The 24,806-nt window shown below is 38.9% G+C and overlaps 1 protein-coding gene and 1 non-coding gene across 3 annotated transcripts in view; one reads left to right on the forward strand and one right to left on the reverse strand.

Annotated features, from left to right (window-relative positions):
- Nucleotides 1-24,806, forward strand: part of Meltrin (disintegrin and metalloproteinase domain-containing protein meltrin) — a 110,073-nt gene that overhangs the window by 50,690 nt on the left and 34,577 nt on the right. The gene's annotated exons all lie outside the window — the stretch shown is intronic.
- Nucleotides 17,029-17,101, reverse strand: TRNAI-GAU (transfer RNA isoleucine (anticodon GAU)). Its single transcript has one exon. It is a non-coding gene; the product is annotated as a tRNA-Ile (tRNA).

The raw sequence follows: 24,806 nt of genomic DNA on the forward strand, positions 1-24,806 counted from the left end.
CGTTTGATATTTTTTTTTTTTTTTTTCACCCTCGAAATGTATTTTCCAGACTCGTTTGACTTCGCACCGGAAAACGGAAAAATACATATACGTTTAACAAAATGAAAAAATAAGCACAATTATTTCCGATACAAGAATACCTCTCTTATACCCACAGTGAGCTGTGCAAGTATATTATAAGGTATACGCGTTATCTCTACAGTTTACACCCTCTGCACTCTGCATCAGGTATACACACGCGCGTATTTGTCGCGGCACGGTGTACATATAATAATAATGGGAGGCAATAGTTCCGATGAAACGTTGCACGGCGGCTTTTTCTCCGCGGCGAAGACGACGTGACGCGCATACGCGGTACAGAGCATCGACCGCTATGCATATAAATAACCAATCGATTTGCCGTGCACCGAGCAACTTCGACCCCCTCCCCACCCCCCTCTTTGCATTATCTTTTTTTTTTTTCTACTTTTTTTTGCGTCAAATGCAAGGAATTAAGCTAGCCCTGGGTGTGCGCGCGCAGTTCGAAATTTATGGTCGGACCGTGCGGTGGTCGGCTGCATTGTTTTCACGTCACAGAGAGTCAACCCGAGAGTATAATGCGTATATATAGGCGGTCGATCGATGCATGACCGTTGTATTGCACTGCTCTCCAGCCACTGTTGTCCTGCAGCCGGAACAATTGAGCCGCGCGTGGAAAAATAATTTATACAGGTGCGTGCACAATTGAATATGTATATATATATGTGTTCGTTTCGTACAGAGAACCGCGGGAGGTATAGGGTTCATATAGGTGTATCGGTTAAAAACTTTCTCGAAAATTGTGGTCCCACCTGCCCACGCGAATGATGTTTATATTTTTAACAAATTTAGGAGAAAATGTACGTAAATCACATTGGTGGTACAATTACGTTATGGATTTTTAAACGATTTCGAAAAATATCTGTACATTTTTTTTTTCTCAAAGTGTATTTTTTTTTTTTTTTTTTTTTTCATGAAAAAATGTACACCCATGGCTATTTCCAATGCAGTATTGAGAAAATTTTATTTCCCGGCAAAAAATTGTGATTTTAGGGATCAAAAAAGTTTATTGTAGAGTATTTCAAAGGCAACATTTACGTAATACATGTTGTCAAATAGTTTTTCCTTTCAAATGATGATGGATTGTTGCGGTGGAAAATATTTTGCAAGAAATGTGAAAAAATTTTTAAAAACATAATTAATGAATTACACTCATAGACAAAATTGTACTGCTCATTCGTATTGTAGTGCCTCCATTTAAATCATTGGAAAAATGAAAAAATTTTAATTACAAATGAAACAAAATTGAAATTGAAGTAGGTATGACTTCCTAATACAAAAGCACCACCTTTGCCTGCGATAACAAACTATATTTTTTCGTCTCCCTCTTCCGGAAATAACCATACCCTCGACCGCTTCCCTCCCACATCAACCGACCTGAACCTCGAATCACCCTCGCTGCACAATCGTAGTATACCTTTGCATATACATGGAAACGCAGACACTGACAAATAAACCAATTAACCCCATCAAAAGTTAATCAGCCCTGTTTTTTCGCCATCATCGTCCACTTCGTTATACTCCTCCACCGAAGCTAGCTGTTATTGTTATCAGCGTCGTGACCCAAGCAGCTTGACCCAATTACGCGCACCCTCTCCCTCTCTTTGTCATATCGCATTTAATTTCCGCGCGAAGGAGCCTCTTACTCTTCCCTGCGACCCACTATCTCTCTCCTCTCTCCTTTTCGCGACGAAACTACATTACGAACGCGGCGACGGCGAGAAAATAGCCAAAGGTCGTACCCATCGCCAACACGGACACTCGCACCTCATAGAAATAAACGCTCTCCTCTCGGGATCATCCGCACCCACACACATGCACATCCATACCACGTATAGAAAATATACACCGCGTGTTAAGGATCGTAAAAAGAAAAAGGACCATAGCGTGTGCGTCCGCATGGGCGGGAGAGACAACGAGCCGTGGTTGAGATATACGCTATCCGCGGCTCCTTCTCCCCCCCCCCTTGACCCCATCTGCTCTCTCGAATATACAAGCTGCCGCTGTACGTACATACAGATAAGCGCCGGATCTCCTTCTTCTTCGGCAGTGGGAGTTTCCTTCACATGTGCTGAGTTTTCTGTTCCGTCTGTTGATGGATACACGCGCGCGTTCAGTCGTTCGTGTTTGCTTTTTGTCCTCTCGATCCTCTTTGCAGATTAAAATTGCCGGAGATTTGTTTTTGTTAGTATATATTTGTGTACTGGTGTCGTTTCAACAAATACGGCGTCTAAAATAAATTACTTTACGCCCCCAATATCATAGGTTTCAGTTTTTTCAGTTTAATCGTTTCGTACCTGCCATTTCGTTAAATGATGATGAAACTTTAGATAGGAAAATGTAGAGCTATTTTGCGTTTTGTCCTGATGAATTATGAGCTTTTTTTTATAAATTTGAATGCAGTGAAAAGTCATTACAAGGGCACAACACGCGATAAATTTTTATTTATTGCACGAAAGCGCACAAAGGACTGATTACCGTGACGTGGCTGAAGATGTTTTATTATAGTTGTGGGATTGATTGAGACGTATTCGATGTTTGATATATATGTACGTCAAAAGCTAAAATTTTGAAAAATGTCAAATAAAGCGATTTAAAAGTTATAAAGTCATCTCTTTTGCGTACAACTGTTCTTTTCTGAAAAAAATTAAGTCCCTGTCGTTGTACGAGGTGATTTACAGAAAAAATAGATAGTTCCCACAACCTTGCGTTTCCCTTGAAAATAAAGAAGAAGAAAAAACACACACTCACACACCAATCGATCTTCCAAAGCTTCACTTCTTTTCTTGCCATCTCTTCAAGTCCCGATAAAAAAACTTGTTCATTAGCGACGGTTTTGTTAACATTTAATTAATCCCGGCACAAAAAAAAACCACGAACTTATTGCAGTCCGCTTACAATGCGCGACTTTTAATTAAATTCGTCTTGTTCTCTGTCACTCGCAAGTTGAACCGATATAGAATACGCGCTCGTGAAAAATGAGCCAAAGTTCGCGCACCCCCAGATCAAAAGGAGCGCAATCGAAGGCGGAAACGACTTGTTGTGGGGAAAAATTTTCCGCGAAACGAATGGTCCTATTAGCACGGTCTCGATGAAAAGGGAAGAACTTTCGGTTTGCAGCAAAAGAAAAGTCCCTTTAACGTGGCGCTTGTCTGAAAAAGCAGTTTTTAAAAGTCCCCCCCCTCCCCTTGGCCTCTCCCGGAGAAAGAGTAATTGGGAAAGAAGAAGCTGCTAATACACTGTGGGTCGGGATTTTTCAATCACTGCTAAAGCCCCTACATATATATATTGTACAATATGTGTATACCCTCTCGTGCATTCATCAGGTTACAGAAAGGATCGGAGGGAGCGGAAAAAGTTTCCCTCAATGTGCATATACATATATACACGTATAGGTACCGTGAATGAAAATCCGAGGGCTGCGATGTTTGATTTTATTATTTTTTCCTCTCGCGTCGATTGAAACTTGTCTCGGGTTATGCGCGAGCGGGTGTTCCGAAAAATCGCGGCAAATGTCAGGCTTTCTTCCGCGAAAATCTATCTCCCCCCCTGGTTTTTTCTCATTCGGAGTTCCCCCCCTTTTCTTTTTGCTATATACCCGTGCTTTCATTTCACGTATGCTGTGTACTTTTTTTTTTTCGGTACACACACACACCGACTGTTTCGCTCGTTCCCTTTCCTGAAACTTTATTCCGCAGCTATTTTCCGCTCTCCGTGTCTTCTTCGTATCGAAAACTTGAAATTACGAATTTCACCCGCTTCCGGAAGAAGAAAATCGCAGCCGAGCCGTCCTTCACGCGCAGAAACTCTTTCGCCGCTAGTTCCATTTTTCATAGGCAGCATGCGGGAGAAAAAGGGACCGGCAAGTTTCGCAAATAAATTTCCGCGGTGAAGGAAAAACTCATCCTCCCCGCTATACCAAAGTCCGGTGATGGATCGCAAATTTCCCGAATCTCGAGGCAATAGAGAAGGAGGAGGAGACGAGGAATAACGCGCACTGCCGGAGGAGGCGGAGGAATGCATCTACTTAAAAACCTGATTATTAAACCCATAACTCTCGAAAGGTACTTACTTCCTGCCCAAGAGTTTTCCCCCCATCGCGGGTGTTGGTGCTGGGAGTCGGAGATTTTAGGTTATGTATGCGCGCGCATCTTCTTCGTACTTTGGTGAAAATTGAATCACGGCAATTTTTTTATCATCAGCCACGTTTTTACTGATTAAATTCGTGTCCTAAAAGATTCTAAAGTCTTGAACTTGACAATGAAACCTGCCGTCAAATTATTATCATTTAAACTGAAAATATCCTTAGCCTTGGAAGCCTCCCTAACCTACGGGAATTACGAGAGAGAGAGAGAGTCATACGAGGGGAAAGATGTCTTTGCTCGTCATCGCACGAAAAATTTTTGTGTGCGAGCGTACCTATACGTTGTGCAGAAAGAGAAGGGGGAGTCAATTTGTTGGGAACGTCTCGTAAGGGCTTAATTGCTTTCTACTCGGAGAGACGAGGAAGAGGCTCTCTCGGGGATATTGACGTTTTTCCGTCTAGTTTGATTTCCCTGGGAGAAAGTAATGTAACGTCTACCGAGTTATTGGACCCGTCAATTATCTTTACTCTTTTTCTCCCTCGCGTTCGAGCTGCTCTTCTTTTTTACAATGTTGGTACACATACGTATAGGTTAGGTTGTACGTTTGTCAGCGAGTAATATACATGTATATGAATATAAGAGGTACTCAAGAGTTTTTCGTTTCACTCGCAGGGAGTTGTCTGTTACTGTAGTTTTCTTTTTGATGTTTGCTAATTGGATCATTTTTTTTTTTTTTTTTGACTGGTTTATTTGAATACATATATTAAACATTTAATGGTATCGATAGGAATTCTTTTTTTCCTCCAATTCAGTGCTCTTTTTTTTTAAAAAATTTTATACTTCTGCTTTTACGTAAAGATTAAATTTAGCTATTATTCTAACAAAAAAAAAAAAAACACACGACTAATGAATATGTCTCTTTCTGTTGCAGGTACGCATTTAAAAATCACCACATTGTACCACACGCGTAAGTAAAAACCTCTACAAAGAATACATTTCTTGGTCAAATATAATTATTAAAAAAGAAAACAAAAGGAAAGGCGCTCTATCGGTCTCCGATCCACGTCTCAATTATTACAACTCGAAACCCTCTGAATATACCCATACAAAAAGCATCTCATTCGAGAGCAAAAGTTAAGCACCGCCAAACGCCCATGAGAGCAATTAAGTCGCAGCTAAACTCGAGCCTTATGCGCTCGTTCGGTGGAAAACTCAAAATAAAGAGAACAAAAGAAAAGGAAAACGTCCCGTGTAACTTGAAAACTTTCTTGCTTCGGGTCAATAAGCAAGAGCCCCCTTTCTCCGAGTGTCCTTCGCAGCACAACTATCAACATTTCCGTAACCGAAAAACGTGCAAAAAATCCTCAAAGTTAGCCTAAAACCAACCCAGCTTTTCCGCTCAAAATAATCAAGGGCAGTAGTGACGGAAATTTTTTTAAAAGAGAGAGAGAGGAAAAAAAAACAAAGACTTGATATCACTCGAAAAAGGTCTGGTTTATTCCACCGTGCGCGAAGCTCAGCGCGTCCTTGCCATTTAATTTTTCCGGGTGACAGGCACGTCCCTCTAAACCATCCCTCTGTACTTTTTTTTTTTTTTTTTTCCTTTTGTTGCGTTACGAGCCTGACGTATAAAATACACGTGCGCGGGTGAAAAAGCTTTTCCCGTAATTACACGAGAGCGCTCTCAACTCGGTTTGTCGTTTCCGGGGGGGAAAAAAAGGGGAGATATCTCTGTCCGCGTCTTCTTCTCTTTCTAATTCGAGGATCAACAGTATATACTGGGGGCGGGGGGATAATCGTTCTGCAAAAAAGCGATGGAGTTTCGGACCATAGGGTCGAAAGATGCCCTGGTGGGATTTGAAAGTGGGGCTGGGGTACACAGGGTCTAAGCCGGGATAATGAGATTTGCATTGAATTATGTCACGTGTCTTCGGATTCCGGGACGCTGATGTGCCTGGTGGTGGACTTTTTTTTTTTTTTTTTTCATCCGTAGGTATCACGAAATAGTTTTTCCGTAGCCTCCCATTGTTTTTGTTTCGATGATTTTTTTTTTCGGCGAAACAATTCGTAGAGCTCGAACGTGAATTTATACGGGAAACGCCGGACGGAATCGTTCGTTTGGTCACCACGAGAGATATATGTGTCCGCTCGTCGAGCCAGAAACAGTCGAGAAATACGTCACTCGAATTGTCGTGGATCAATCAGTTTGTAAAAAAAAAAAAAAAAAAAAAAAAAAAAGTGTACGCGCGCGAGGAGGTACATCCCGGCGATTTCGCTAACCGGATGTTTCACGTTCCATGTATTTTATCGTTCCTGTTCTCTCGCGTGTTTGCGTGCGTTCAATGATGGGGAGGACAGGGTGAATTTGTAACGGGGTGAACTCGAATGATTTACAGCGTGATCGCGTCAATTTTTAGAACACGTTTCGCGTGAATCGCGGATTTAAATGAAATTTCGAGGTATGGCCCGTTGAGCTAGAAACATATAAATAGCCAAATCATTTAGAATAGCGGTTTTTTTTTTTTTACTGATCCTCATGACATGCAAAGATATAAAAAGTGTAGTGAAATCCTAAGGTTGAAAGAAAAAAAGAATTTTTTTTTGTTGGTTCGAAGCTTTCGTCCACAGTGAGAAGGAGGTAATCGGGAAACGCGCATTCAACATTGGTTTTAACACTCAATTTCAAACTCGCGCAACTTTCGAAGCTCCGAACTTTTTTAATTTCCAGGATTTCGCTTTAACTTTTGATAATGGACCAAGATAGGAATCGATTGGGTGAAAAAATTGCTTTTTTTATTCGGTCAGATCACAGGAAAATATCCGAAACGTGTTTGTATACTGTTTACGTGCAAACTAAAACTGTGTAATTATTTAACGTCTTTACATATGCTTTTTTCGGAGTATTCATTTTTTTAAGGTGAACATCTTAATTACTTAATGAGTCAAGCAGACAAAATGTCCCAGTCGCTTTGTTTTTCTTTTTATAGGCCTTACATGTATTTTTAATGAATAACAAAATGGAATTATTGTATCAAGAAAACAATTTTTTGGTGCCCTACAACATTTAATTCATTTTTGAAAAAATTTGTGTCAAGGTATTATTTAGCAAAATGATCGATGATTGGGACATTCACCTTAGAATTGAAAAAACATAATCCAACCATCGCTAATTGCCCACCCGTGATGCTTTTCTATACGATTTTTTTGTTTTTCTTTTTTTCATATACAATTCCACTTTTTTTCCCTATAGTCTACTCGTCATTAATGCCCATCACGCCCAAATAATCGAACAAAAATAAAATCGATCGTCCGCGTGTATGCAAACAAAATCAGTGTGGAGCTGCCTACGAGTCATCAAAATAACTCGAGCAGCCGTAGTTAAGAGCTCCTTTCCGCTCCTCTCTCGACTTCCTTGTCCTCCTCCGCTTTCGCAAAAGCTCCCCCCCCCCCTCGCGTGCATTAATCCGATCAGAGCGTGTATGTATACGAAACTAGCAGCTGCCGCCACTGTGCAAGTTTCCACGCCTTAAGTCACATCTTCCCAGGGCCCCTCTCGAAGTTGCTCCTCCTGCGGAGCCAAGCTTTCACTCTTACGTACGTCCATACGCGATCATAGAGTGCTACAGTTGCTTCTGGCGCCGTGGCGTTTGAGCTTTCTCGGGCCGTCGTCGTGTGTTTTGTGTTTGCTCCTCGGGTGTTGGTGGTTGCATCAACCACTTTGGTAACAGAGACGGCCTCTGGTGTGCATATACATATATATGCGAGATGAGAAGTTAGCTTTAGCCGCACTTGCGAGTCGGTGTGCTTGCGGCAGTACATGGGCACGGGAAACCGATTTTGCCCGGATTAATTTCTAATTTCGGGGGTGTATATGTATATATGGATGCCTCTGGGCGTGTTTGGTTGACGAGGTGAATACCGATCTGCGAGATTGGCAGGTGCTCGTTACCGATTGGTATTTTGTTAGGGGGGGGCTTTTTTTGAAAATTCGGCTAATCGAGTTGAAGAATAATAATGTTACGTGCCAGTCTTGGTTTATTTAACAGTTTTTGCCAAACCAGCCTAAATGTGATTCGTTTTTTTTTTTTTTTGTTTCGACGTTGTTACTATCGATACTGTTATATTACTACTATTTTTTATTTTTATTGCTATTTGACTCAGAAAATGTTTAAGATACCGTGAAAAAGCCTATGTATGATTCCCAGTGGAAGAATCTTTATCACAAATTCATACAACTGAAAAATCAATGTCGGGAAGCTTCCAGACAATAGGTTTTTCATGCAAAACCACTTGGTGTTTGTTATCATATCTTTTGACGAGTGGAATACTGTTGTAAAAGATCAAAACAATCGTAAAAATGGCTCTTTTTATGCTTAAATAGCTCAAAATCTTTTGGTATTACAAGAATTCTATAAATGATTTTTAAAAATGAAAACTCTGTCCTTTAAATTTTGTTCTGTATTTATTAGTTGGATGAATTGCTGTGTTTACACTTCAAAAGAAGTTTTGTGCGAAATCGTCGGTATCTCTAATCATGAGACAATTTCCAGAGGTACATAATATATATATTAGACAAGTACCCACCTTATTACGTTTTGTTTAATTATTACACTGTACAGTAGAATATCAAGGCAACAACCACGATTTTGCTTTGACTAAGTAAAAACTATGCCTTTACTTTCGTATAAAATCAGTTGAATCTTCATTTATTAGATGATTCCCACGAACAGTATCAAAAACGATCAGGGTACAAACGATTTTTTTCAACACAATATTTTAAATTGTTTTTAATATATTTTGTAGGTTAATTTCTTTACTTAAACGTCAGAGCTACCACTAGGATTATGGTATAAGAGAGTACATGGGACATCATTAGTGTCGAATAATTTGCATTGATAAATTCGGTGTTTTTTTTATATGGTAACCGAGTTTATCCGATGGATGTGGTAACGTCCACGCTGCTAGACGTATACCTGCCAATTTTAGTTCATGTTTCAGCGAACACTATAGACACGATTACTTATCGACAGCTTGTCCCGATCCAGTGATTTTTAATAGAGAACTATTATCTCTGTGTGTACGCGCGTAAATAGAGGAAATGAAGAAAAAAAGGGGCAATCTCCCCCCTAAATTTGTATTTGTATCCTCCCCCCCCCCTAAATTTTCGACCGCTGAGTTCAGTCGAACATTAGCACGCGGACGTTGATTAAATAAAGAGTCGAGGCAAACAAACAGCCGCATCGCGCGCACGTACGGGCTTTGTTAAATTATTTGGTTAACCCCCCGCTGAGGGGGAGGGGAAGGAAAACCCGTTTCACCGGGACGATGATTATTATCCTCGGGTCTGCGTGTTTTCTCGCTCGTGTACACATATCGTGTCTGCCGCTGAGTTTTCGCTTCTTTTTGAGCAGGATTTTTTTTTTTTTTTTTTTTTTTGTAAAATTGACACGTGCTTTGCCGAAAATAAAAGAGGTAGCATTTTTTACACATACAAGAAACAGTGTTGCAAAGAACAACAAACGACTATGGCTTTCTGACTTACGATGTATCGGAGGAACGTGGAATTCATTGGAACGACGTTTCAGCAACACCATACACAACGCTTTTGTTTGCATCCTCCCCGTGAGAGTACAAAAATATAAACATCTCCCGGTCGCGTGTTCTTTTACTGAGAAACGAATTCTGGGCAGGGGTAGAAGTAATGGCAATAATCGATACCACTTCTGCGTATTATTATTGTCACTCACTGAGGGAAAAGGAGCGAAACGCGAGGGTTTTTATGATTCGGTACGCCCAAAGAGTTGCGTGTCGAAAGGGAGGAAAGTTGCATACTTAGCGACAACCTTTGCCAGTAATGGGTTGTTCGTGTCGTTTTTTACCATCCGCAGATGGAAGAGTGTCGTCGACATCGTTACGAAGCGGACGTCGTTTAACCACTCTTGACATGGCAAGAAAAATTTTCTCGAATTCTCCATCCCAATGCTCTCATTTATCTTCCAAAAAAAAAGTAAATAAAACTAAATGAAAACTTGAGAAACAAAATTCTTTTCTTTATTGTCGGGTCCCTCGTTAAGATTCTGGGTAACCGTCTCTCGGGCGAAACGCGGACCAACAAACAATGAGGCGCCAACAGCAGCCACGCTCGTTAGTCGGAACCTCGAGGAATTTCGCCGAAACCCCGTGGACCTCTTACTCGCAATTTCAGCCCTCGAAGAGAAGAACGCGAGCTCCGCAGTATATACTTACTGTATAAAACAGCCGGGGGCGCGGCGAAAAATCTTGGAGGCGAGAAAAGAAAGGAAAATAACAATCAGAGGCCGAGCCGGAGGACCACTTTTTATGTTTTAAACGGGGCGGTTGGAAGATTTTTCAGTTTTATTTGGACGTGTGATGTGTCGCTGAGTCGTATGGTTTTTAGAAGTTATTTGCGCTGAAATCGGCGGAAAAGAGGTTAAGTTGACCACAAATTACGTTGACTTTTCAATGTTATAATGCACACTATCGTAAAACCCTACCGATCGAGGCCCTATTACACAACCTGCTGATATTTGATACGTTATATAAAATATCACCTAACGTATCCATGAATTGAAATTTGGAAAGAGGTTAGGTTTCCGGACAAACATGCGATGTATCGAATGGTATTCAATCGAGAGATACATACATATATATAGTAACATGATCGGACCGCTGCATCTTTTAATTAAAAAAGTTAACGTATCGTGAGGTTATTTAAACCTTTTCACCATCTACTCCAAAAAAAACGACGTTTTAAAACAATATTATGTTTGTATTTGCTAGATATCGCGTATCGTGATGAAGCCCCTGAAGTTTTATCGAAGCAGCTCGATGTATCGAAAAAAAAACCTAACTTTCTTCTCATGACTAAAACATGTGGGTAATGTCATAAAGTTATGCAATTTTGCGATGTATCGAACAGCCTTAATAAAGCTACTGCGAGTGCATAATAATGTTTTATGCATAGATCGTTGTATAGGCGCGATCGCGGAGATTAAATTTTCAAACACGTTAGTGCGGGAGATTACACATCCTCCCGAATGCTCGCGGTCTTTGAATAAGTGGATGAATACATGTATGTATATAGTTGGGTCTTATCGATTTTCACGTTGCTTTGCTCGTTGCGCTGGAGGTTAAGTATCTCTAACCCCCCCTTCCTGCCCCGTCGTAAGAGGCGAGGTTGTTAATTAGCAACCCACAGCGCCAACTGCGGCAGTGCATTGGTATATATATAGTGGTGTACATAGTATGGACGCCTTATCGAGCATGAGGTAGAGGTGGGGTGCTCCGTGCTGTTATTCATTGTTGTTGCGGGGGTGGTCGGGCGTGGAGGGGAAGGGGATCGAGTGCATTTGTAGCCCCGGGACGTGATTGAGATTAGAAACGTTTCTTTCTTTTTCCTTTTTTTTTTTTTTTTTTTTCAAGAGTTTGTCGGTCTCTTGGTTCGTTGGGTTTTGTACGACTGCTACTGGGCGCCTAATGATTCATATCCTTTTTTTTCTCCTTTCATTCAGGATTTTAATCAGCAAGCGATGGTGATGGCTGTAACAAATTTTTTCTTTTTTCCATTTTTCGTTAGAAAAATGTGGGTCACACGCGTACGTGTGGCTTGATTGTGATTACGTGGTTTTGATGTCCTCTTTATGATCTACAATATTTTTGAATTTTGACATTTACTATGGACTAATGTTGTTTATTCTCGTACTGTATCTGATTCAACATCATCTAATTTCTTTGAGTAAAAAAAGATAAAGTATATACAATAGCATGACAGTGTTTGATTAACGTAACGCTAATCAATGAGCCTTACTTATGAGTGTTGATTAAAATTCTCATGAAAAAAATATAATAAAGGCGACTCACAAAATAACGCGAATACAGGCACTCGAGAAGTTTTTATAATGTCGATGTTCACGAAACTTGTAAATGGTTTTTTGAAAAAGAGTAAACAAAATCGTTTTCAGTTTGTTTCTAAAATTGCGATTAAAATTTTATTTATTACGATAAACGATTATAATAAAAATAGCTGTAAGATAATATCTTAAAAAGTCGAAAAAAACTTTTTTTTTCACAATACGGTTGCAATTTTTTAAGGAGGACCTATAAGTAAAAGGTATAATTAAATTGAGCCGAGACTAGTCGCTTTTTCTGATGCATCACCACACATACGCGATCCCTTAATTAAATTTGACCAAGTTATTTTCAGTTGCAATAAAAATAAAAAATAATTCCATCCTCGAGTTTACTGCTACGCACGCGAGCCCGGAAAGTTAGCGGCGTAAATTACAGCTTTTTGAGCTATACGGTCCCGTTTATAATTGCATTCGAAAGAAATAATTCAATTCGCCCGAAACGCTTTTGCTTATGAATTTCACAATTGCTGCGCCCAACAATGCACAGGAACACTCATACACTCGAACGAGCAACCGAATGACTCAACTGAGTTTTACGTGCCCTCGTTCATGCATACATATGTACATATCGTCTTGTTAAGATTATCACCTTTAATTATGCAATCAATCGAGTTGATCAATTTTTTTCTTGTTAATTCTATGGCATGTTGGCTATTAAGAAAAAAAAAAAAAAAAAAATCACATTCTAACGTTTCATCCCCGGTAACGTTTAAAATATAAAATATCCTCGGCACGCGTGCAACAGTACATATCTACATACTTATAATATTTAAGAAGTTTATAGATCCAATATAATCAAGTTGTCATGGATTCTTTGAAATTTCAAGGAATGGTTGATAATCTTAAAATGCAACAAATGTCCTATCTTCAAACGAAGGTGACAAGATAAATATACATTTCAACGTAATAATTATACTAACAGGTTTTATACTTGCTGGTTATATACTTGAAATAATTGATAAACTGGCAGAGGGACAAGACATGACGATTATCCAGAATTATCATTCAATTGATAAATGAAACTTATACTTTACTCGCATTATTTGTACGCATGATAAGAATCGTTTCATTCTTATGATATGTATTATTATTCGCGTTATTTTTTCGTTATATTTGTTGGATGGTCCAAGTATAAGCTCGGGAGTCACACTATAACCTAACGCTGACGTAAAAAACGACAAGCTGCACGTATACAAACGTACCCGCGTTTCCCATCATCCGCTACTCAAACACATACGCACCCAAACGTGCACGCACTCGAAAGAGAGAGAGAAAAAAAAAGGTTAAAGTATTCCCAGGCGCCATCCTCGCGCGCACATGTGTCATTAATATCGGAGCACTTGCAACGACAATGACACTCTCTCACGTAAAGGCGCGAATCGCGCACACCACAAGTGCGTCCACGTACCTAAGTACAAATAAGTACGCACGTCAGAGCTCTCTCATTCTGTGAGAAACGAATCATCGGCAACTCCTTTTTTCACTTTGTAAAATAAGCTATACCTATACATATATACTCAATGGAATAAACGAAGAGGAGTGACGAGAGGCCGTGATTCACGCTGGAGTTCTTACGCCGAGTGTAAGTATGGCCAAACGAAAGCGTTCATCCGTTGTAGAGAATAACGGCTCGCGCTCGCGTTCTTTGGAATTTTTTTTTTTTTTTTTTTTTTTTTCCAATTGTAAGTCTATTTTCAAGAGCAAAACAAAACTGCTCGGGGCAAAACGGGCGTGTTTCCGATATTCAACGAGTCGGACGGAGCTTTTGATTCGAAATCAGAGAGACTTGCGGTTGGTCGTCTCTTTTATATCTTTTATAGTGTTTTTTATTTTTTTTTTATTTTTTTTTTTTTATTGTATAGTTTCATTTGACAGTCTGGTAGAAATATACGACAGAGGAGTTTTTTTTTGTTTAATATTACATTGATTTATTTGGCATTTATTTTGCATGACAAAAAAAAAGAAAATCATTATGTCGACTTTGACTCGTCATTGGATGATTTTACTCGTAGCCACTACTTGGATTCGAGTACGATGAATGGAAAAATAATTAAATTTCGTATCTACGATTCAATGATTAACCCGAAATTAATGTTTTTATAAAACTTGTGTAAACGCCCAACTGACAACGACGTCTCTTCAAACGATTTGCCTAAATCTATGCACGGTCATGGGTGAATACACAACTTAACATTATTTTTCCAAGTATGATGAACCTTTAAAACCTTCTTTTTTTCTTTTTTTTTTTTTTATAAATTATACTCATTAAGTACATGAATTTCGTTATTTTCCATAGATCATTCATATACAATACAAGATTAACAAAGTCTAGATTATTGGTAAAGTAGTTAAATGACAAATAGAAGAAAAAAAAAAAAAAAAAAAGATCGTAAATCCAGTGAACCCTCGCTTTATGTACCCACTAACGAAATCAGACGGTAAAAAAGTGTTCTCAAACAGTAATTCACGCTTAAAGCGCAAATAACGAAAATCCGACTCTGAAACGAGAAAAAAGAAGAAAAATCCGCTGCGTAATCGCCCAACCCCTCGAAACTATTCTCCCTCTGCCGGGGAGGGGGGGGCAAAAGAATCCCCTTAATTAGATCAAACGTAACTCTTCCTGTGTCACGGGATTTAGCATCCACCCCTTCCTTCCCCGTGACTTCAAAGCATTTCCTCGCCCACCAGCAACTATACTACCACGGTTTCACCCCCCCCCCCCCAGAAGAGCCCACATTTCCTCCTCGTGGAGTCCAAACTCTGCCGATCCCTCACGTGCAACGTCGCACAGCTTATGCTGCAGAGAGAGAGAGAGAGACTTTGCGGCGGCTACTGCTATCAAGCTTAATTGGCTAACAAGCGAACCAGAGAAAAAGGCCTTTGACTGCATACATTATTATTATTATATATACATATATATATATATATATATATATATATATATATATATATATATATATATATATATATATATACTTGTGCCTCTCCTTTTCCTTTTTCTCCCGTTGATTCGTCTATTCAGCAGCCCGAGCGCAGCGACAATTTGCGCTGCGCCTCCTTCACCACCCCCTCCGTCACCTTCGACTCGATAGTCCGCTCCCTCCTTGTCTCTTCTTTTGGCTTCCTATCCGTGGCTTGCTCTTATTACATGTCGATCCTTTGCTGTAACTATAATGTATCGTTGTGCTCATTCATGTAGGATAAGGGTGTTTTTAATCGTGCATCCTCGGTTTTTAACTCTGCTCTCGTGTAGTGTGCAAAACTGTTTGTCGTTGTGATCTTAAAAACAAAAAAAAAAAACAAAAAAAAAACAAAAAAAACAAAAAAAAATTGAAGCGGCAAGAGAGGCAAGGGTTCAAACTTATTTTGCATGGAAATAATTTAATACGTAATGTTTATTATCTTTGACAACATAAGTTTACTGTAAAGTGTACTGTGAATGAAAATTCGTTTATGTGTCATCCCGAGACATCAACAAGTACCTGTACATTATACGACACGTTGAAAAAATGTAGGATTACAGCTGAAATTCTCCCCTTTGCGGTGTATTACACGAACGCAGAATCAATGCTAAGACGTATAGTGAAAAGTCGAAGATCCTTCCAAAAACGAGCAATCATAAAAAAATCCTACAATTGGAAACGATTGATTAATCGTTCATTGCCTCCATACGAGAACTCGAGACGAAGCTTGTACTTGCATTATCCACGGTAATGTATCAAAATTGCTCAATCCCGCGGAATATACCCCTTACCTGGTATGTGAACTATAATAATTGACTGGAAACAAAGTCTCACGGAAAACTAAAGACTCGATGAGCGAATCTTTTTTCCTCTCAACTTCCCATCTTTTTCACCCTCACACATGTACCACTCAAAACCAACAACTATATGTATAAGTATTTTAACGGTGTACACACACATATACGTATATATATACACTTTCCCATCGCTCCCCTTTGTTCGCCGTTAATCGTTTGTCTTCTCCCCTGCCTCTACTTCTCCTCCTCTTCCTGCGGCGCAAGCTCGTCTCGAAAGTCACTTCCGAAATTAACGTATCGAACGAAGGGAGTGAGAAGGAGCGAGAACAAGCCATTACTATAGGCTATTCATCCATCTCCGTAGCCATTTATATATATATATTATATAGTCCCTTTAAACGGCCCTAATTATCCCTCTAAATGAGGCGACCTTAATGAAAGCCCGTCCCAAAGGGAAGATACCATACATATATACATATATTCATGCATACCCCTAACGACTGTCATTGTCATGTATTGAATTAATTGGACTTGCTCGCTCGCTGCATTCGCGTTACGCAAGGGATTGGTCAGATTTTCTCTGCATAGAGAGAGAAAGAGAGAGGGCAGGAGGAGGTGAACAACGTGACCGGGAAGTGCTTTTAATTAGAACGCGTTTGGTTATTAAATGAGGACGATTCATTTTGCATGACGCGCGACGACGTTGTTGATAAATATGTACCCTTTTTGGGCAAGGGTGTTGAGTTTTGGCCTCTACGTGCGACGAGTACTTTGGAAAGTACAGATAGGCCTTGGGCATTGTTTTTCATTCTCTCGTCGTGTTGCACGCTGCAGGTTTCATGTAGTTGCAGGATGAGGTGAAAAAAATATTTTGTATCAACACTTGCACACTTTGCAAAAGTTTTTTATACTAAATACGTCGTGCAAACAATGTGTCCATGAATTCGTACTTGACAATATTATTCAAGTCTATAATATGCTTGCGGGCGTGACAATGAAAACATGATCTTCGACCAATATCACAATGGAGTAATTCTCACGTGGAGCCATCGATGGTTTTTTTTTTAATACATATGGACATTAACAATTGTGTTTTTTGTACGTAGAAGAAAAAATTCTTACCCCTTGATGTTGTTGTTGATACTAACATATTTTTGATTCCAAAATATACAGATAGCAGAGCGTGGTTTCGATCCACGGACCTTCGGGATATCAGCCCAATGCGCTCCCACCTGCGCCACTCTGCTGATTAGTGTAATTAAAACACCAGAGTGCCTATTAATAACGTACCACAAACACTGCCACGACAAATAAATTACAAACTTTTCGTACCACGTGCAAAGAACTTAATACCTTGTGTGCTCTTATCTTGTTAATAGCGTTACTCGATCGAATGTTGTTGTTATTATCGTTATCCTCCACTACCGAATTAAATTTAAAAAAAAAAAACTACAAAAAACCCTCTAAAGATTATTGTTCCAAAAAAACCATCGTATCGTTATTTATATGTATATCGAGCTCTCCGGTGAGTCAAAAGAAGAAACTCCTCTCTCGTGATCATTAAATCCCGTCGCATGAAGGAGCACTTGAAACTAATTTTCTCCATTAGATTCTTGTTTTTTTTTTTGTTTTTTTTTTTTGTTTCTCCTCTTCTCAACCTAATACCGGGAAAGACACGAGGAAGCGAAACAAGGCGAGCACTCCGTTATGTCGCCGAGACCGCGCACGTGACTAATGACTGCGTTCTTACGTACACTCACGCACCCAACGCCACAGTCATTCCGACGAAGATTTTTTTCCTTTCTGATTATTAATAAAGATTCTGCGCAAGCAATTGTTCTCGTGTTACCTACTTGGAATTGTCTAGTTGAACACTCGCGTGTTGTCGTCAATTTTTTTCAACCATCCCTCTAACGTATACTGCTCCCAAAGCTCGACGAACGCCCTTGAATCTCTAACGAAAAATTTCAAACAGCTTCGCTCGTGTAAGACAAAAAAAAAAGGTCTCACCCAGTACCACGTGCGTGTCTTTTTTTTCTTTTTTTCGTGCCATTTGGGTTGTCGTTGGCGTATCTCTGCAAGAAATTTTGTTTCCGCTTTGTACCCCCTATACGACTATTAATCGTCGCTCTTTGCCATCGTGCGTCTCTAGAAAGGGACACAAGCAAAAAAAGTGTACAGTAGCCACGGGGACTGGCCGAGTTTATTTTCTCTTGAATTTCAAGGGGGGACCCTCCTCCGCCTTCGTTGCAGATATAAGCGCGTATGTTGGGTTTGGCTTACTACTCGTACGTAAGTGCAAGAACACGAGGGACAGAGAGTCGAAACGTACACGTCGTTGCCGAGCTAATAATAGTCTTGGTATGTTTTCTTTCGTTTGTTTTTTTTCTCGACGTGGGTGCTTGGCTGCCGGTGTTGACGGGATGTATCGATTCCTACCGTACAAAGGCAATTTCGGTAAATTTTTCTCGATTTTATCAAACAACATATTATCTTCGATGGCGTTGCTTGGAGTGACTTTTTTCAAACCGTTGGTTGACTTACTCTTTCAATGTAAAATAGTGAAAAATACATATACGGTTGGATAAAATGCGATTGAAACATTTCAAAATGATGTCTGGTACTGTACAACAAATAGCCGACGAGGTGACAATTTTACTTTCAGAGATCAGAGTTTTAGGGAAAGATCCTCGGATTTGATCAAACTCGCATACAACTCGATACAGACGAGTTGATGCTGCGTGACATCGCGTTAAAATCTCGCAGATCTTTTAACAACAAAAGTACCTATTTGGTTGTCCTACAAATCGTCAAAAATTATATTATAAAACATCGAAAATATCCACTGACAATCGATATTTGTAAAGACAATCTTTATATGTCATCGAACGGTATGGTATTAAATTCATTTGCTTCATACACGTTTAATTTGCGCCATTAACAAACTAAATCATGAAAACGACAAAGATACAGAGATCATCAAAATTTGAGAGTACAGGGGGGGTGTATGACCTCAGACCGTAGTGAATTCGACACGCAAATTGACAATGCTCCGACGTCACAAGCTCCTCGCTCCAAATCTTTGACACTGTCTATGCCTTCATCAATTTTTTTCCTTTTTTTTTTTCTTTCTGTATGGAAACAGAAAACAAAATACGTGCCACATATTTTTCAACGATCCATCCCACGGAGCTAATATTAAAACACTAGGTTGAAAAAACAAGAGTAACTAAAAATGCGTCCTTTTACAACCATAATCCCCAATACCGCATGTTTTTAACTACATGTCACAATAACCCAATTCCCTCCTCGCACCGCCTTCGCCACGAGATGCACATTACACGATATTACCTATAGTACAATTAAACATCGTTGTTGCCTACACACACATAGACGTATATCCTCGTATTATATCAAACCACGGCACATTCCCATATAATATATACATGCATCGACTCGAGGGGCATGATGAATTAATTTCCGACGCGCAAGAGCGAATGCAAATGCAAGTATACGCGCGGAGAGGGAGAAGAGGACAGGTGGAGGCAGCGAAGGAGGCGCAATTAAAGATAATGGTATTTGCGAGAGTAGGGAACAAGGCCTTCCCTCCCCCTCTCGGGGGAGCTCTCCATTGTTTTCCGCGCGAGGCCTGCCGTACTTGTTAGAGAGAGAAAAAGGGTGGAAGCAGGGGGTGGGGAAGAGGATCGTGGCGATGATTCTGTTTGAGTTGATAAGTGTGGATCGAGAATCTCGCAAAAGGCGTTTATTTGTGTTATCCCGAGCCCCTTCACCTCCACACACACGTTTTATTGGGCGGGTTAGCAGATGATTCCATTGAATTGTTACAAGGATTGCCGACCGAGGAGGAGAGCTTTTGCCGGGAATACGAGGATTTTCGTGCACGACTCGAAATAGGATTACGTTTTGGATGGACTCCAGATTGGCTCGGCTTTTCCTTGGGTTTGTTCGAGTGCAATTGTTGCTCGCGGGAATTTCCCCTACCGAACCCTCTGTTTTGACGATCGTGTATGCGATTTCCCGATGTATCCTGTCTTTGTATCGCGGATACGTTGAGTTTGTACATAAACGCGGAGTCGGACGAGAAAGTTTACAGTTTCCTGTACGTCCAATCGTTGCGTAATTAATTAAATGCATCGGAATACAAAATATACCACTGCTGGTGTAGATTTTTACTCAAGTTTTATCCTCGGTATGATCAAGTTTTTTTTTTTTTTTTTTAGATATTACATGAATTGCAAAAGTACAAAATACGTATTCATACATTAATTGTTCATATTTATCTTTTACAAGTTTAAAAAAGACATTTTCGCATCTCCCTATTCGTTGGAAAAATGTTAAATAAATAAAAGGTACAAGTCACTTGGTTTTTTTTTTTTTTTTTTTTTTTTTTTTTTCTTTCGGAAAACAATAAGTTGTCTTGAGAGTCAAAAAAAAAAAAAATTAATCTTACTCTTCCCGGGCTCAATTTACAGCAGCTCGAGTAAAGTAGGGAAGAAAAAAAGCATTTTTTTTTCCGGAAAACAATAAGTTGTCTTGAGAGTCGAAAAAAAAAAAAAAAATTAATCTTACTCTTCCCGGGCTCAATTTACAGCAACTCGAGCAAAGTAGGGAAGAAAAAAAGCATTTTTTTTTTTTTGTAGCAGAAAGTACACAGCACTTATATTAGTAAGCAAAAGTGACGTCGCGACGTCGTCTGTCGTCGGACGGAAGCAAGTATATATTACAGACTAGATGAATCATCCAAGTCTCTGTCTCTCTGGATTATCGATTCGTGGGTATACAAGTGTGTACCTTTAGACCAGGAGACTATAAAAAGCAGTAGAGCTTTGCAGACTCTATTTTTTTTCGAAGGATTGGACACGTTCTGTCATTAAGGGCGTTGTTAGGTGTAATTTTTTTTTTTATAATATAATAATAAGTACCCACGCACCTTGCAATTTTCAAAAAAAGTTCCCTTCAGTAATGCACGTATTATCTTATTCAGACACATCTTTCAAAAGGATAAAGAATTCAACTAAAAATACAAAGTTTAGTTCTAAAAATCATATTTAAATATTGCGCACATCCGAAAGCGTACGGACGTAGTTCATGATTTTTTTTTAATTTTAGCTCAGTCTTCATACACAGTACTTAAATTTAAAAAAAAATTGTTGGACAAAAAAAAAGATATTTTTTCAAATAGCTTGAACTGAAAATTTCTTTACTAGAAGAAAATATTTTTCCACCTCAAGAACATTAATTTTTTTCATTTGAAATAAATATTGTCTTGAAGTAAGGAAATTTTAATTTATTAAAGAAAACATTCTAGATTGAAACTGTTCTAGGAAACAATTTCTTGTATATATTTTGGATTGTTTGTCAGTGTTCTTTTTCAACATTAAAACTCAATATTTTATTTGCCAACAAGAAAAATCGTCCAATGCAACATCCTTATCGAACGAAAAAAGTTAAAAGCTCCACTCGAGCACACGACCTCTCCCACTTTTAATAACAAAATCGTAATGCAGCATCGAACGACATTTCCATTTCTTCCTCTCCGGGGGGGGGAAAAAAAGGCCAAGCCATCTATCAGTGAGTAACCTTTATCAAGTCATAAATATTCACGAGCTCGGAGCGCGATCCTCGAAAGAAACAAAAGTAAAAAGAAACAGCATAGGACAAAAGTTCCTCTCGGGGCTTCCACGTACACCCTACATATATACATACATACATAGACAAAACAACAAGCCAAAATCCGCGCAGACAGAATTTGCATCCACCTCGGGTATGCTGTAGGTATATACAGCCGGAAAGCAATAATCCATGGAAATCGAGACGCCCCGTCTCTGCTTCTCCCGTATAAATTTACCCCCCAACCCTGGGCGTCTATACTTATCGGTAGCTCTCGCTCCAGAGCTTATTTTGCAGTATAATGAGCCTACGATTATTTAACTTGGCCGGCAGCGTGCATTGAGCGAACAAAGAGCGTCTGGACCACATAATAATATGTATATACGTATACAACGTGTACATGCACCAGTTATTCGATCCGTGTGCAATTAATGAGGGAATCCGAGGGAGGGGAGGGCTTGTGTAACTTTGGAGTGTACGCGTGTATAATACACTCTCTTGTGGGCTTAGTGTGCAAACGCGGTATTTAGGGGAAACTTTGTATCTTAATTACGCGGCTTATACAAACACTTTGTTCCCCACGCGGTGCAGTATCATCTTTCATCTCGAGCTTAAAGCTTATTATTATTATTATTATTATTATAACTATTGTTGTTGTTTTTTTTTTTTTTTTTTTTTTTTTTACGATGATTAGTCGCGGTAAAGTAATAACGTGCCTTGCAACATTTTTTTCTGATTTTTATTGTTATGGGTCCAATCTCATGTTTGAGAGTTTCAATCTTCTTGTCTATGCTTACAATGACGTTTTTTGAAAAGCTTACCTATTAATTTTACGTCACGTGACTCAGCGAAAGCCAATCGAGTTTTTTACCTCGAGTTTGTGATTTTTTTTCTTCAACAGAAGCTTCGTGCGTTTTATTTATATTCTCATCGCAAAATTTTAATGTGGACTTGACCCATCGCGTACAATTTTTCCAATTAATACTGACCGATTGGTTTTATTTTTAATCTCAAATACAGTGAAGCTGACTTGATCCATCCGAAAGCTCGCCTTTTAATGCCACGTGAACCGGTATTAGCTAATCAAACAGCCGAACCTCATAGATTTTTTTACTCGAGGGAAAAAAAAAAAAAAAAAAAATACGATATGTAATTACGAAAAGTTCGGTGATTGTACTTAAAAATTCAATCAATAATCCATTACCGCGATAAGATGGACTGATGTTTAAAGTACGTCCACATCAGAAAAAAAATTCAACAAAGAGAGTAATTATATATGGGAGCACTGCACTTTTGTATATATAGCTGCTTGAATAATCAAACGAATCGGAAAGAGAAGGAAAAAGCCTGCAGACAGGATAGAAATAAAATTAAGTGGGGGGGGGACACGCGGGGATTCGGAGCCGAGGAAAAAAAGTGTTATAAATTATGAAAAGGAGGAGGAGAGCACGCGAGAAGTTGTTGCTGCGGGTGGGGTTTAAAATTCAAATTAAATTTAAAGGAAGTCCACGCAAGCCGAGAGAAAGAGATAGTGTAGATACGCACACCCGTACTTGTGTGCATTGTTTTTTTCTTTCCCTCCCGGGAAAACTTAAAACTGCCAAGGCGTCGCGTCCTGCATAATTTAACGACCCGAAGAGCCGATGCACATCACCTCTTATCCTCTTCTTTTTTTTACCCCTTCGTCTCCAGCTTCTTACTTTCTCCCCCTCAAGTGCAAGACTTAATTATACACTGTTTTAGGTACCAGCGTCATTATTTTTCCATAAAACCGTAGATGCTAGTATGGGTATGCATGAAGCGAAACGTCCTTGGTTACGTGGGTGTTTTTTTTTTTATTTTAGCGTGTGGGTATACGTCAAAAATCGTGCGCCTGCACGTCTCTATATGTACAGTTACGCGGGGGTACGATATATACCTGTACCAAGATCGAATGAAGTGGGCTCCCACCCGAGTGAAGAACACCATATAGTATGCGTTGGTTCTTTTGATGATGTACGTCGCGGAATTTTTTCATTTGCGACGCGGGGAACACGTGTACGTGCGTACATTTTTTTTTCCCTCCGCTCGCCTCGTCTCGCCTTTGAATCTTCTGTATGAGATTTTTTAAATTATTCTACGTGCTTTGCGCATGAAAAAAAAACTTTGTGATGATTTTTTTTTTTTTAAATTAAGTTATTGCTCTTTACATCATAAGTTGTGTTAACATAGAGTTATTGATACACAGCTAAAACTTTTTCATGCATATGTAGTAAATTGTATGTATTTGTTGTTAGGTGGTGAATGAATAAATAATAAAGACTTACAAAAAAAAATTTGTTTTAATCAAAATTTAAAATCGAAGCAAAAAATAAAAATTTCAACTATACGAGGTACATCGCCTTTTTCATGAGAAATTTTTAGAAGTAAAATCAATCAGAACAGATAAAAACTACCCTTAAAATACCTACATGTATACCTCGTGATGGATTATTTTAATTAAACAATATAAAAAATATACAGTATGCGCACTAAACCTTGAGCCTCGCATACACTGTCTTAGGATTTCCAAAAACATGTACACAATTTACTTAAAAAGATGACTTTGAGAATAACCCTATTACATTGTAATTTTCATAGTTTTTTTTATTACAAAAATTATGAGTTGTTTTTCAAATCAGCATGCATGAAAAACTGTTACTGAAAAATTTATAGTTTTAATCGTTAAAACCAGAGATGCAACATTTTTGGACGAAATAACTATGAGTTGTTTATTTTTTTCATTAGAAGCATATTTCACTTTGTTTTGTTTGAAAAGCTCTTATGAAAATAAGCCATTCACGTTTTTGAAAGTGAACGTAAGTGATGGTTCTTTTAGCCCTTAAAAGCGTGTATGGGCCGCTAAAACAACATACTTGTTATTATTTCTTAATTTTCCACAAAATGACAAATATCAATTGTTTATTCCATGCCCAATCACACACAATCGAATGATTATTGTAAATTAAAAAATAGAATCGGTGACAAACAGTTTGACAGGATATAGAATCCGCTAAATAAATTACGGTGCTGGTGAAGTTTTACTTCACTGCAAGGGCATTGTAATTTTTGTTTTAAGTGTGTACGTGTTCCAAAAATGTTATAAGCAAACTCTTTTTTTTTCCATCTTCAAAAATAGTTTAAAAAAAAAGAACAAATACACCACCACTACTTATTTTTCTTTTCCTTGTTTGAAAAGCCAATCTACAGCTGCAACACGAGAAGTTTCACTTCAATAATTTCTCTTCCATCCGCGCGTATCGATTAAATCAATTCTAAGTTCTAGATCGAAGGGAAAATTTC

Source organism: Copidosoma floridanum, unplaced genomic scaffold (assembly GCF_036245765.1).
Source record: "Copidosoma floridanum isolate Cflo_tuat_1 unplaced genomic scaffold, Cflo_Japanese_pri ptg000012l, whole genome shotgun sequence".
In the NCBI taxonomy this organism is placed as follows: domain Eukaryota; kingdom Metazoa; phylum Arthropoda; class Insecta; order Hymenoptera; family Encyrtidae; genus Copidosoma; species Copidosoma floridanum.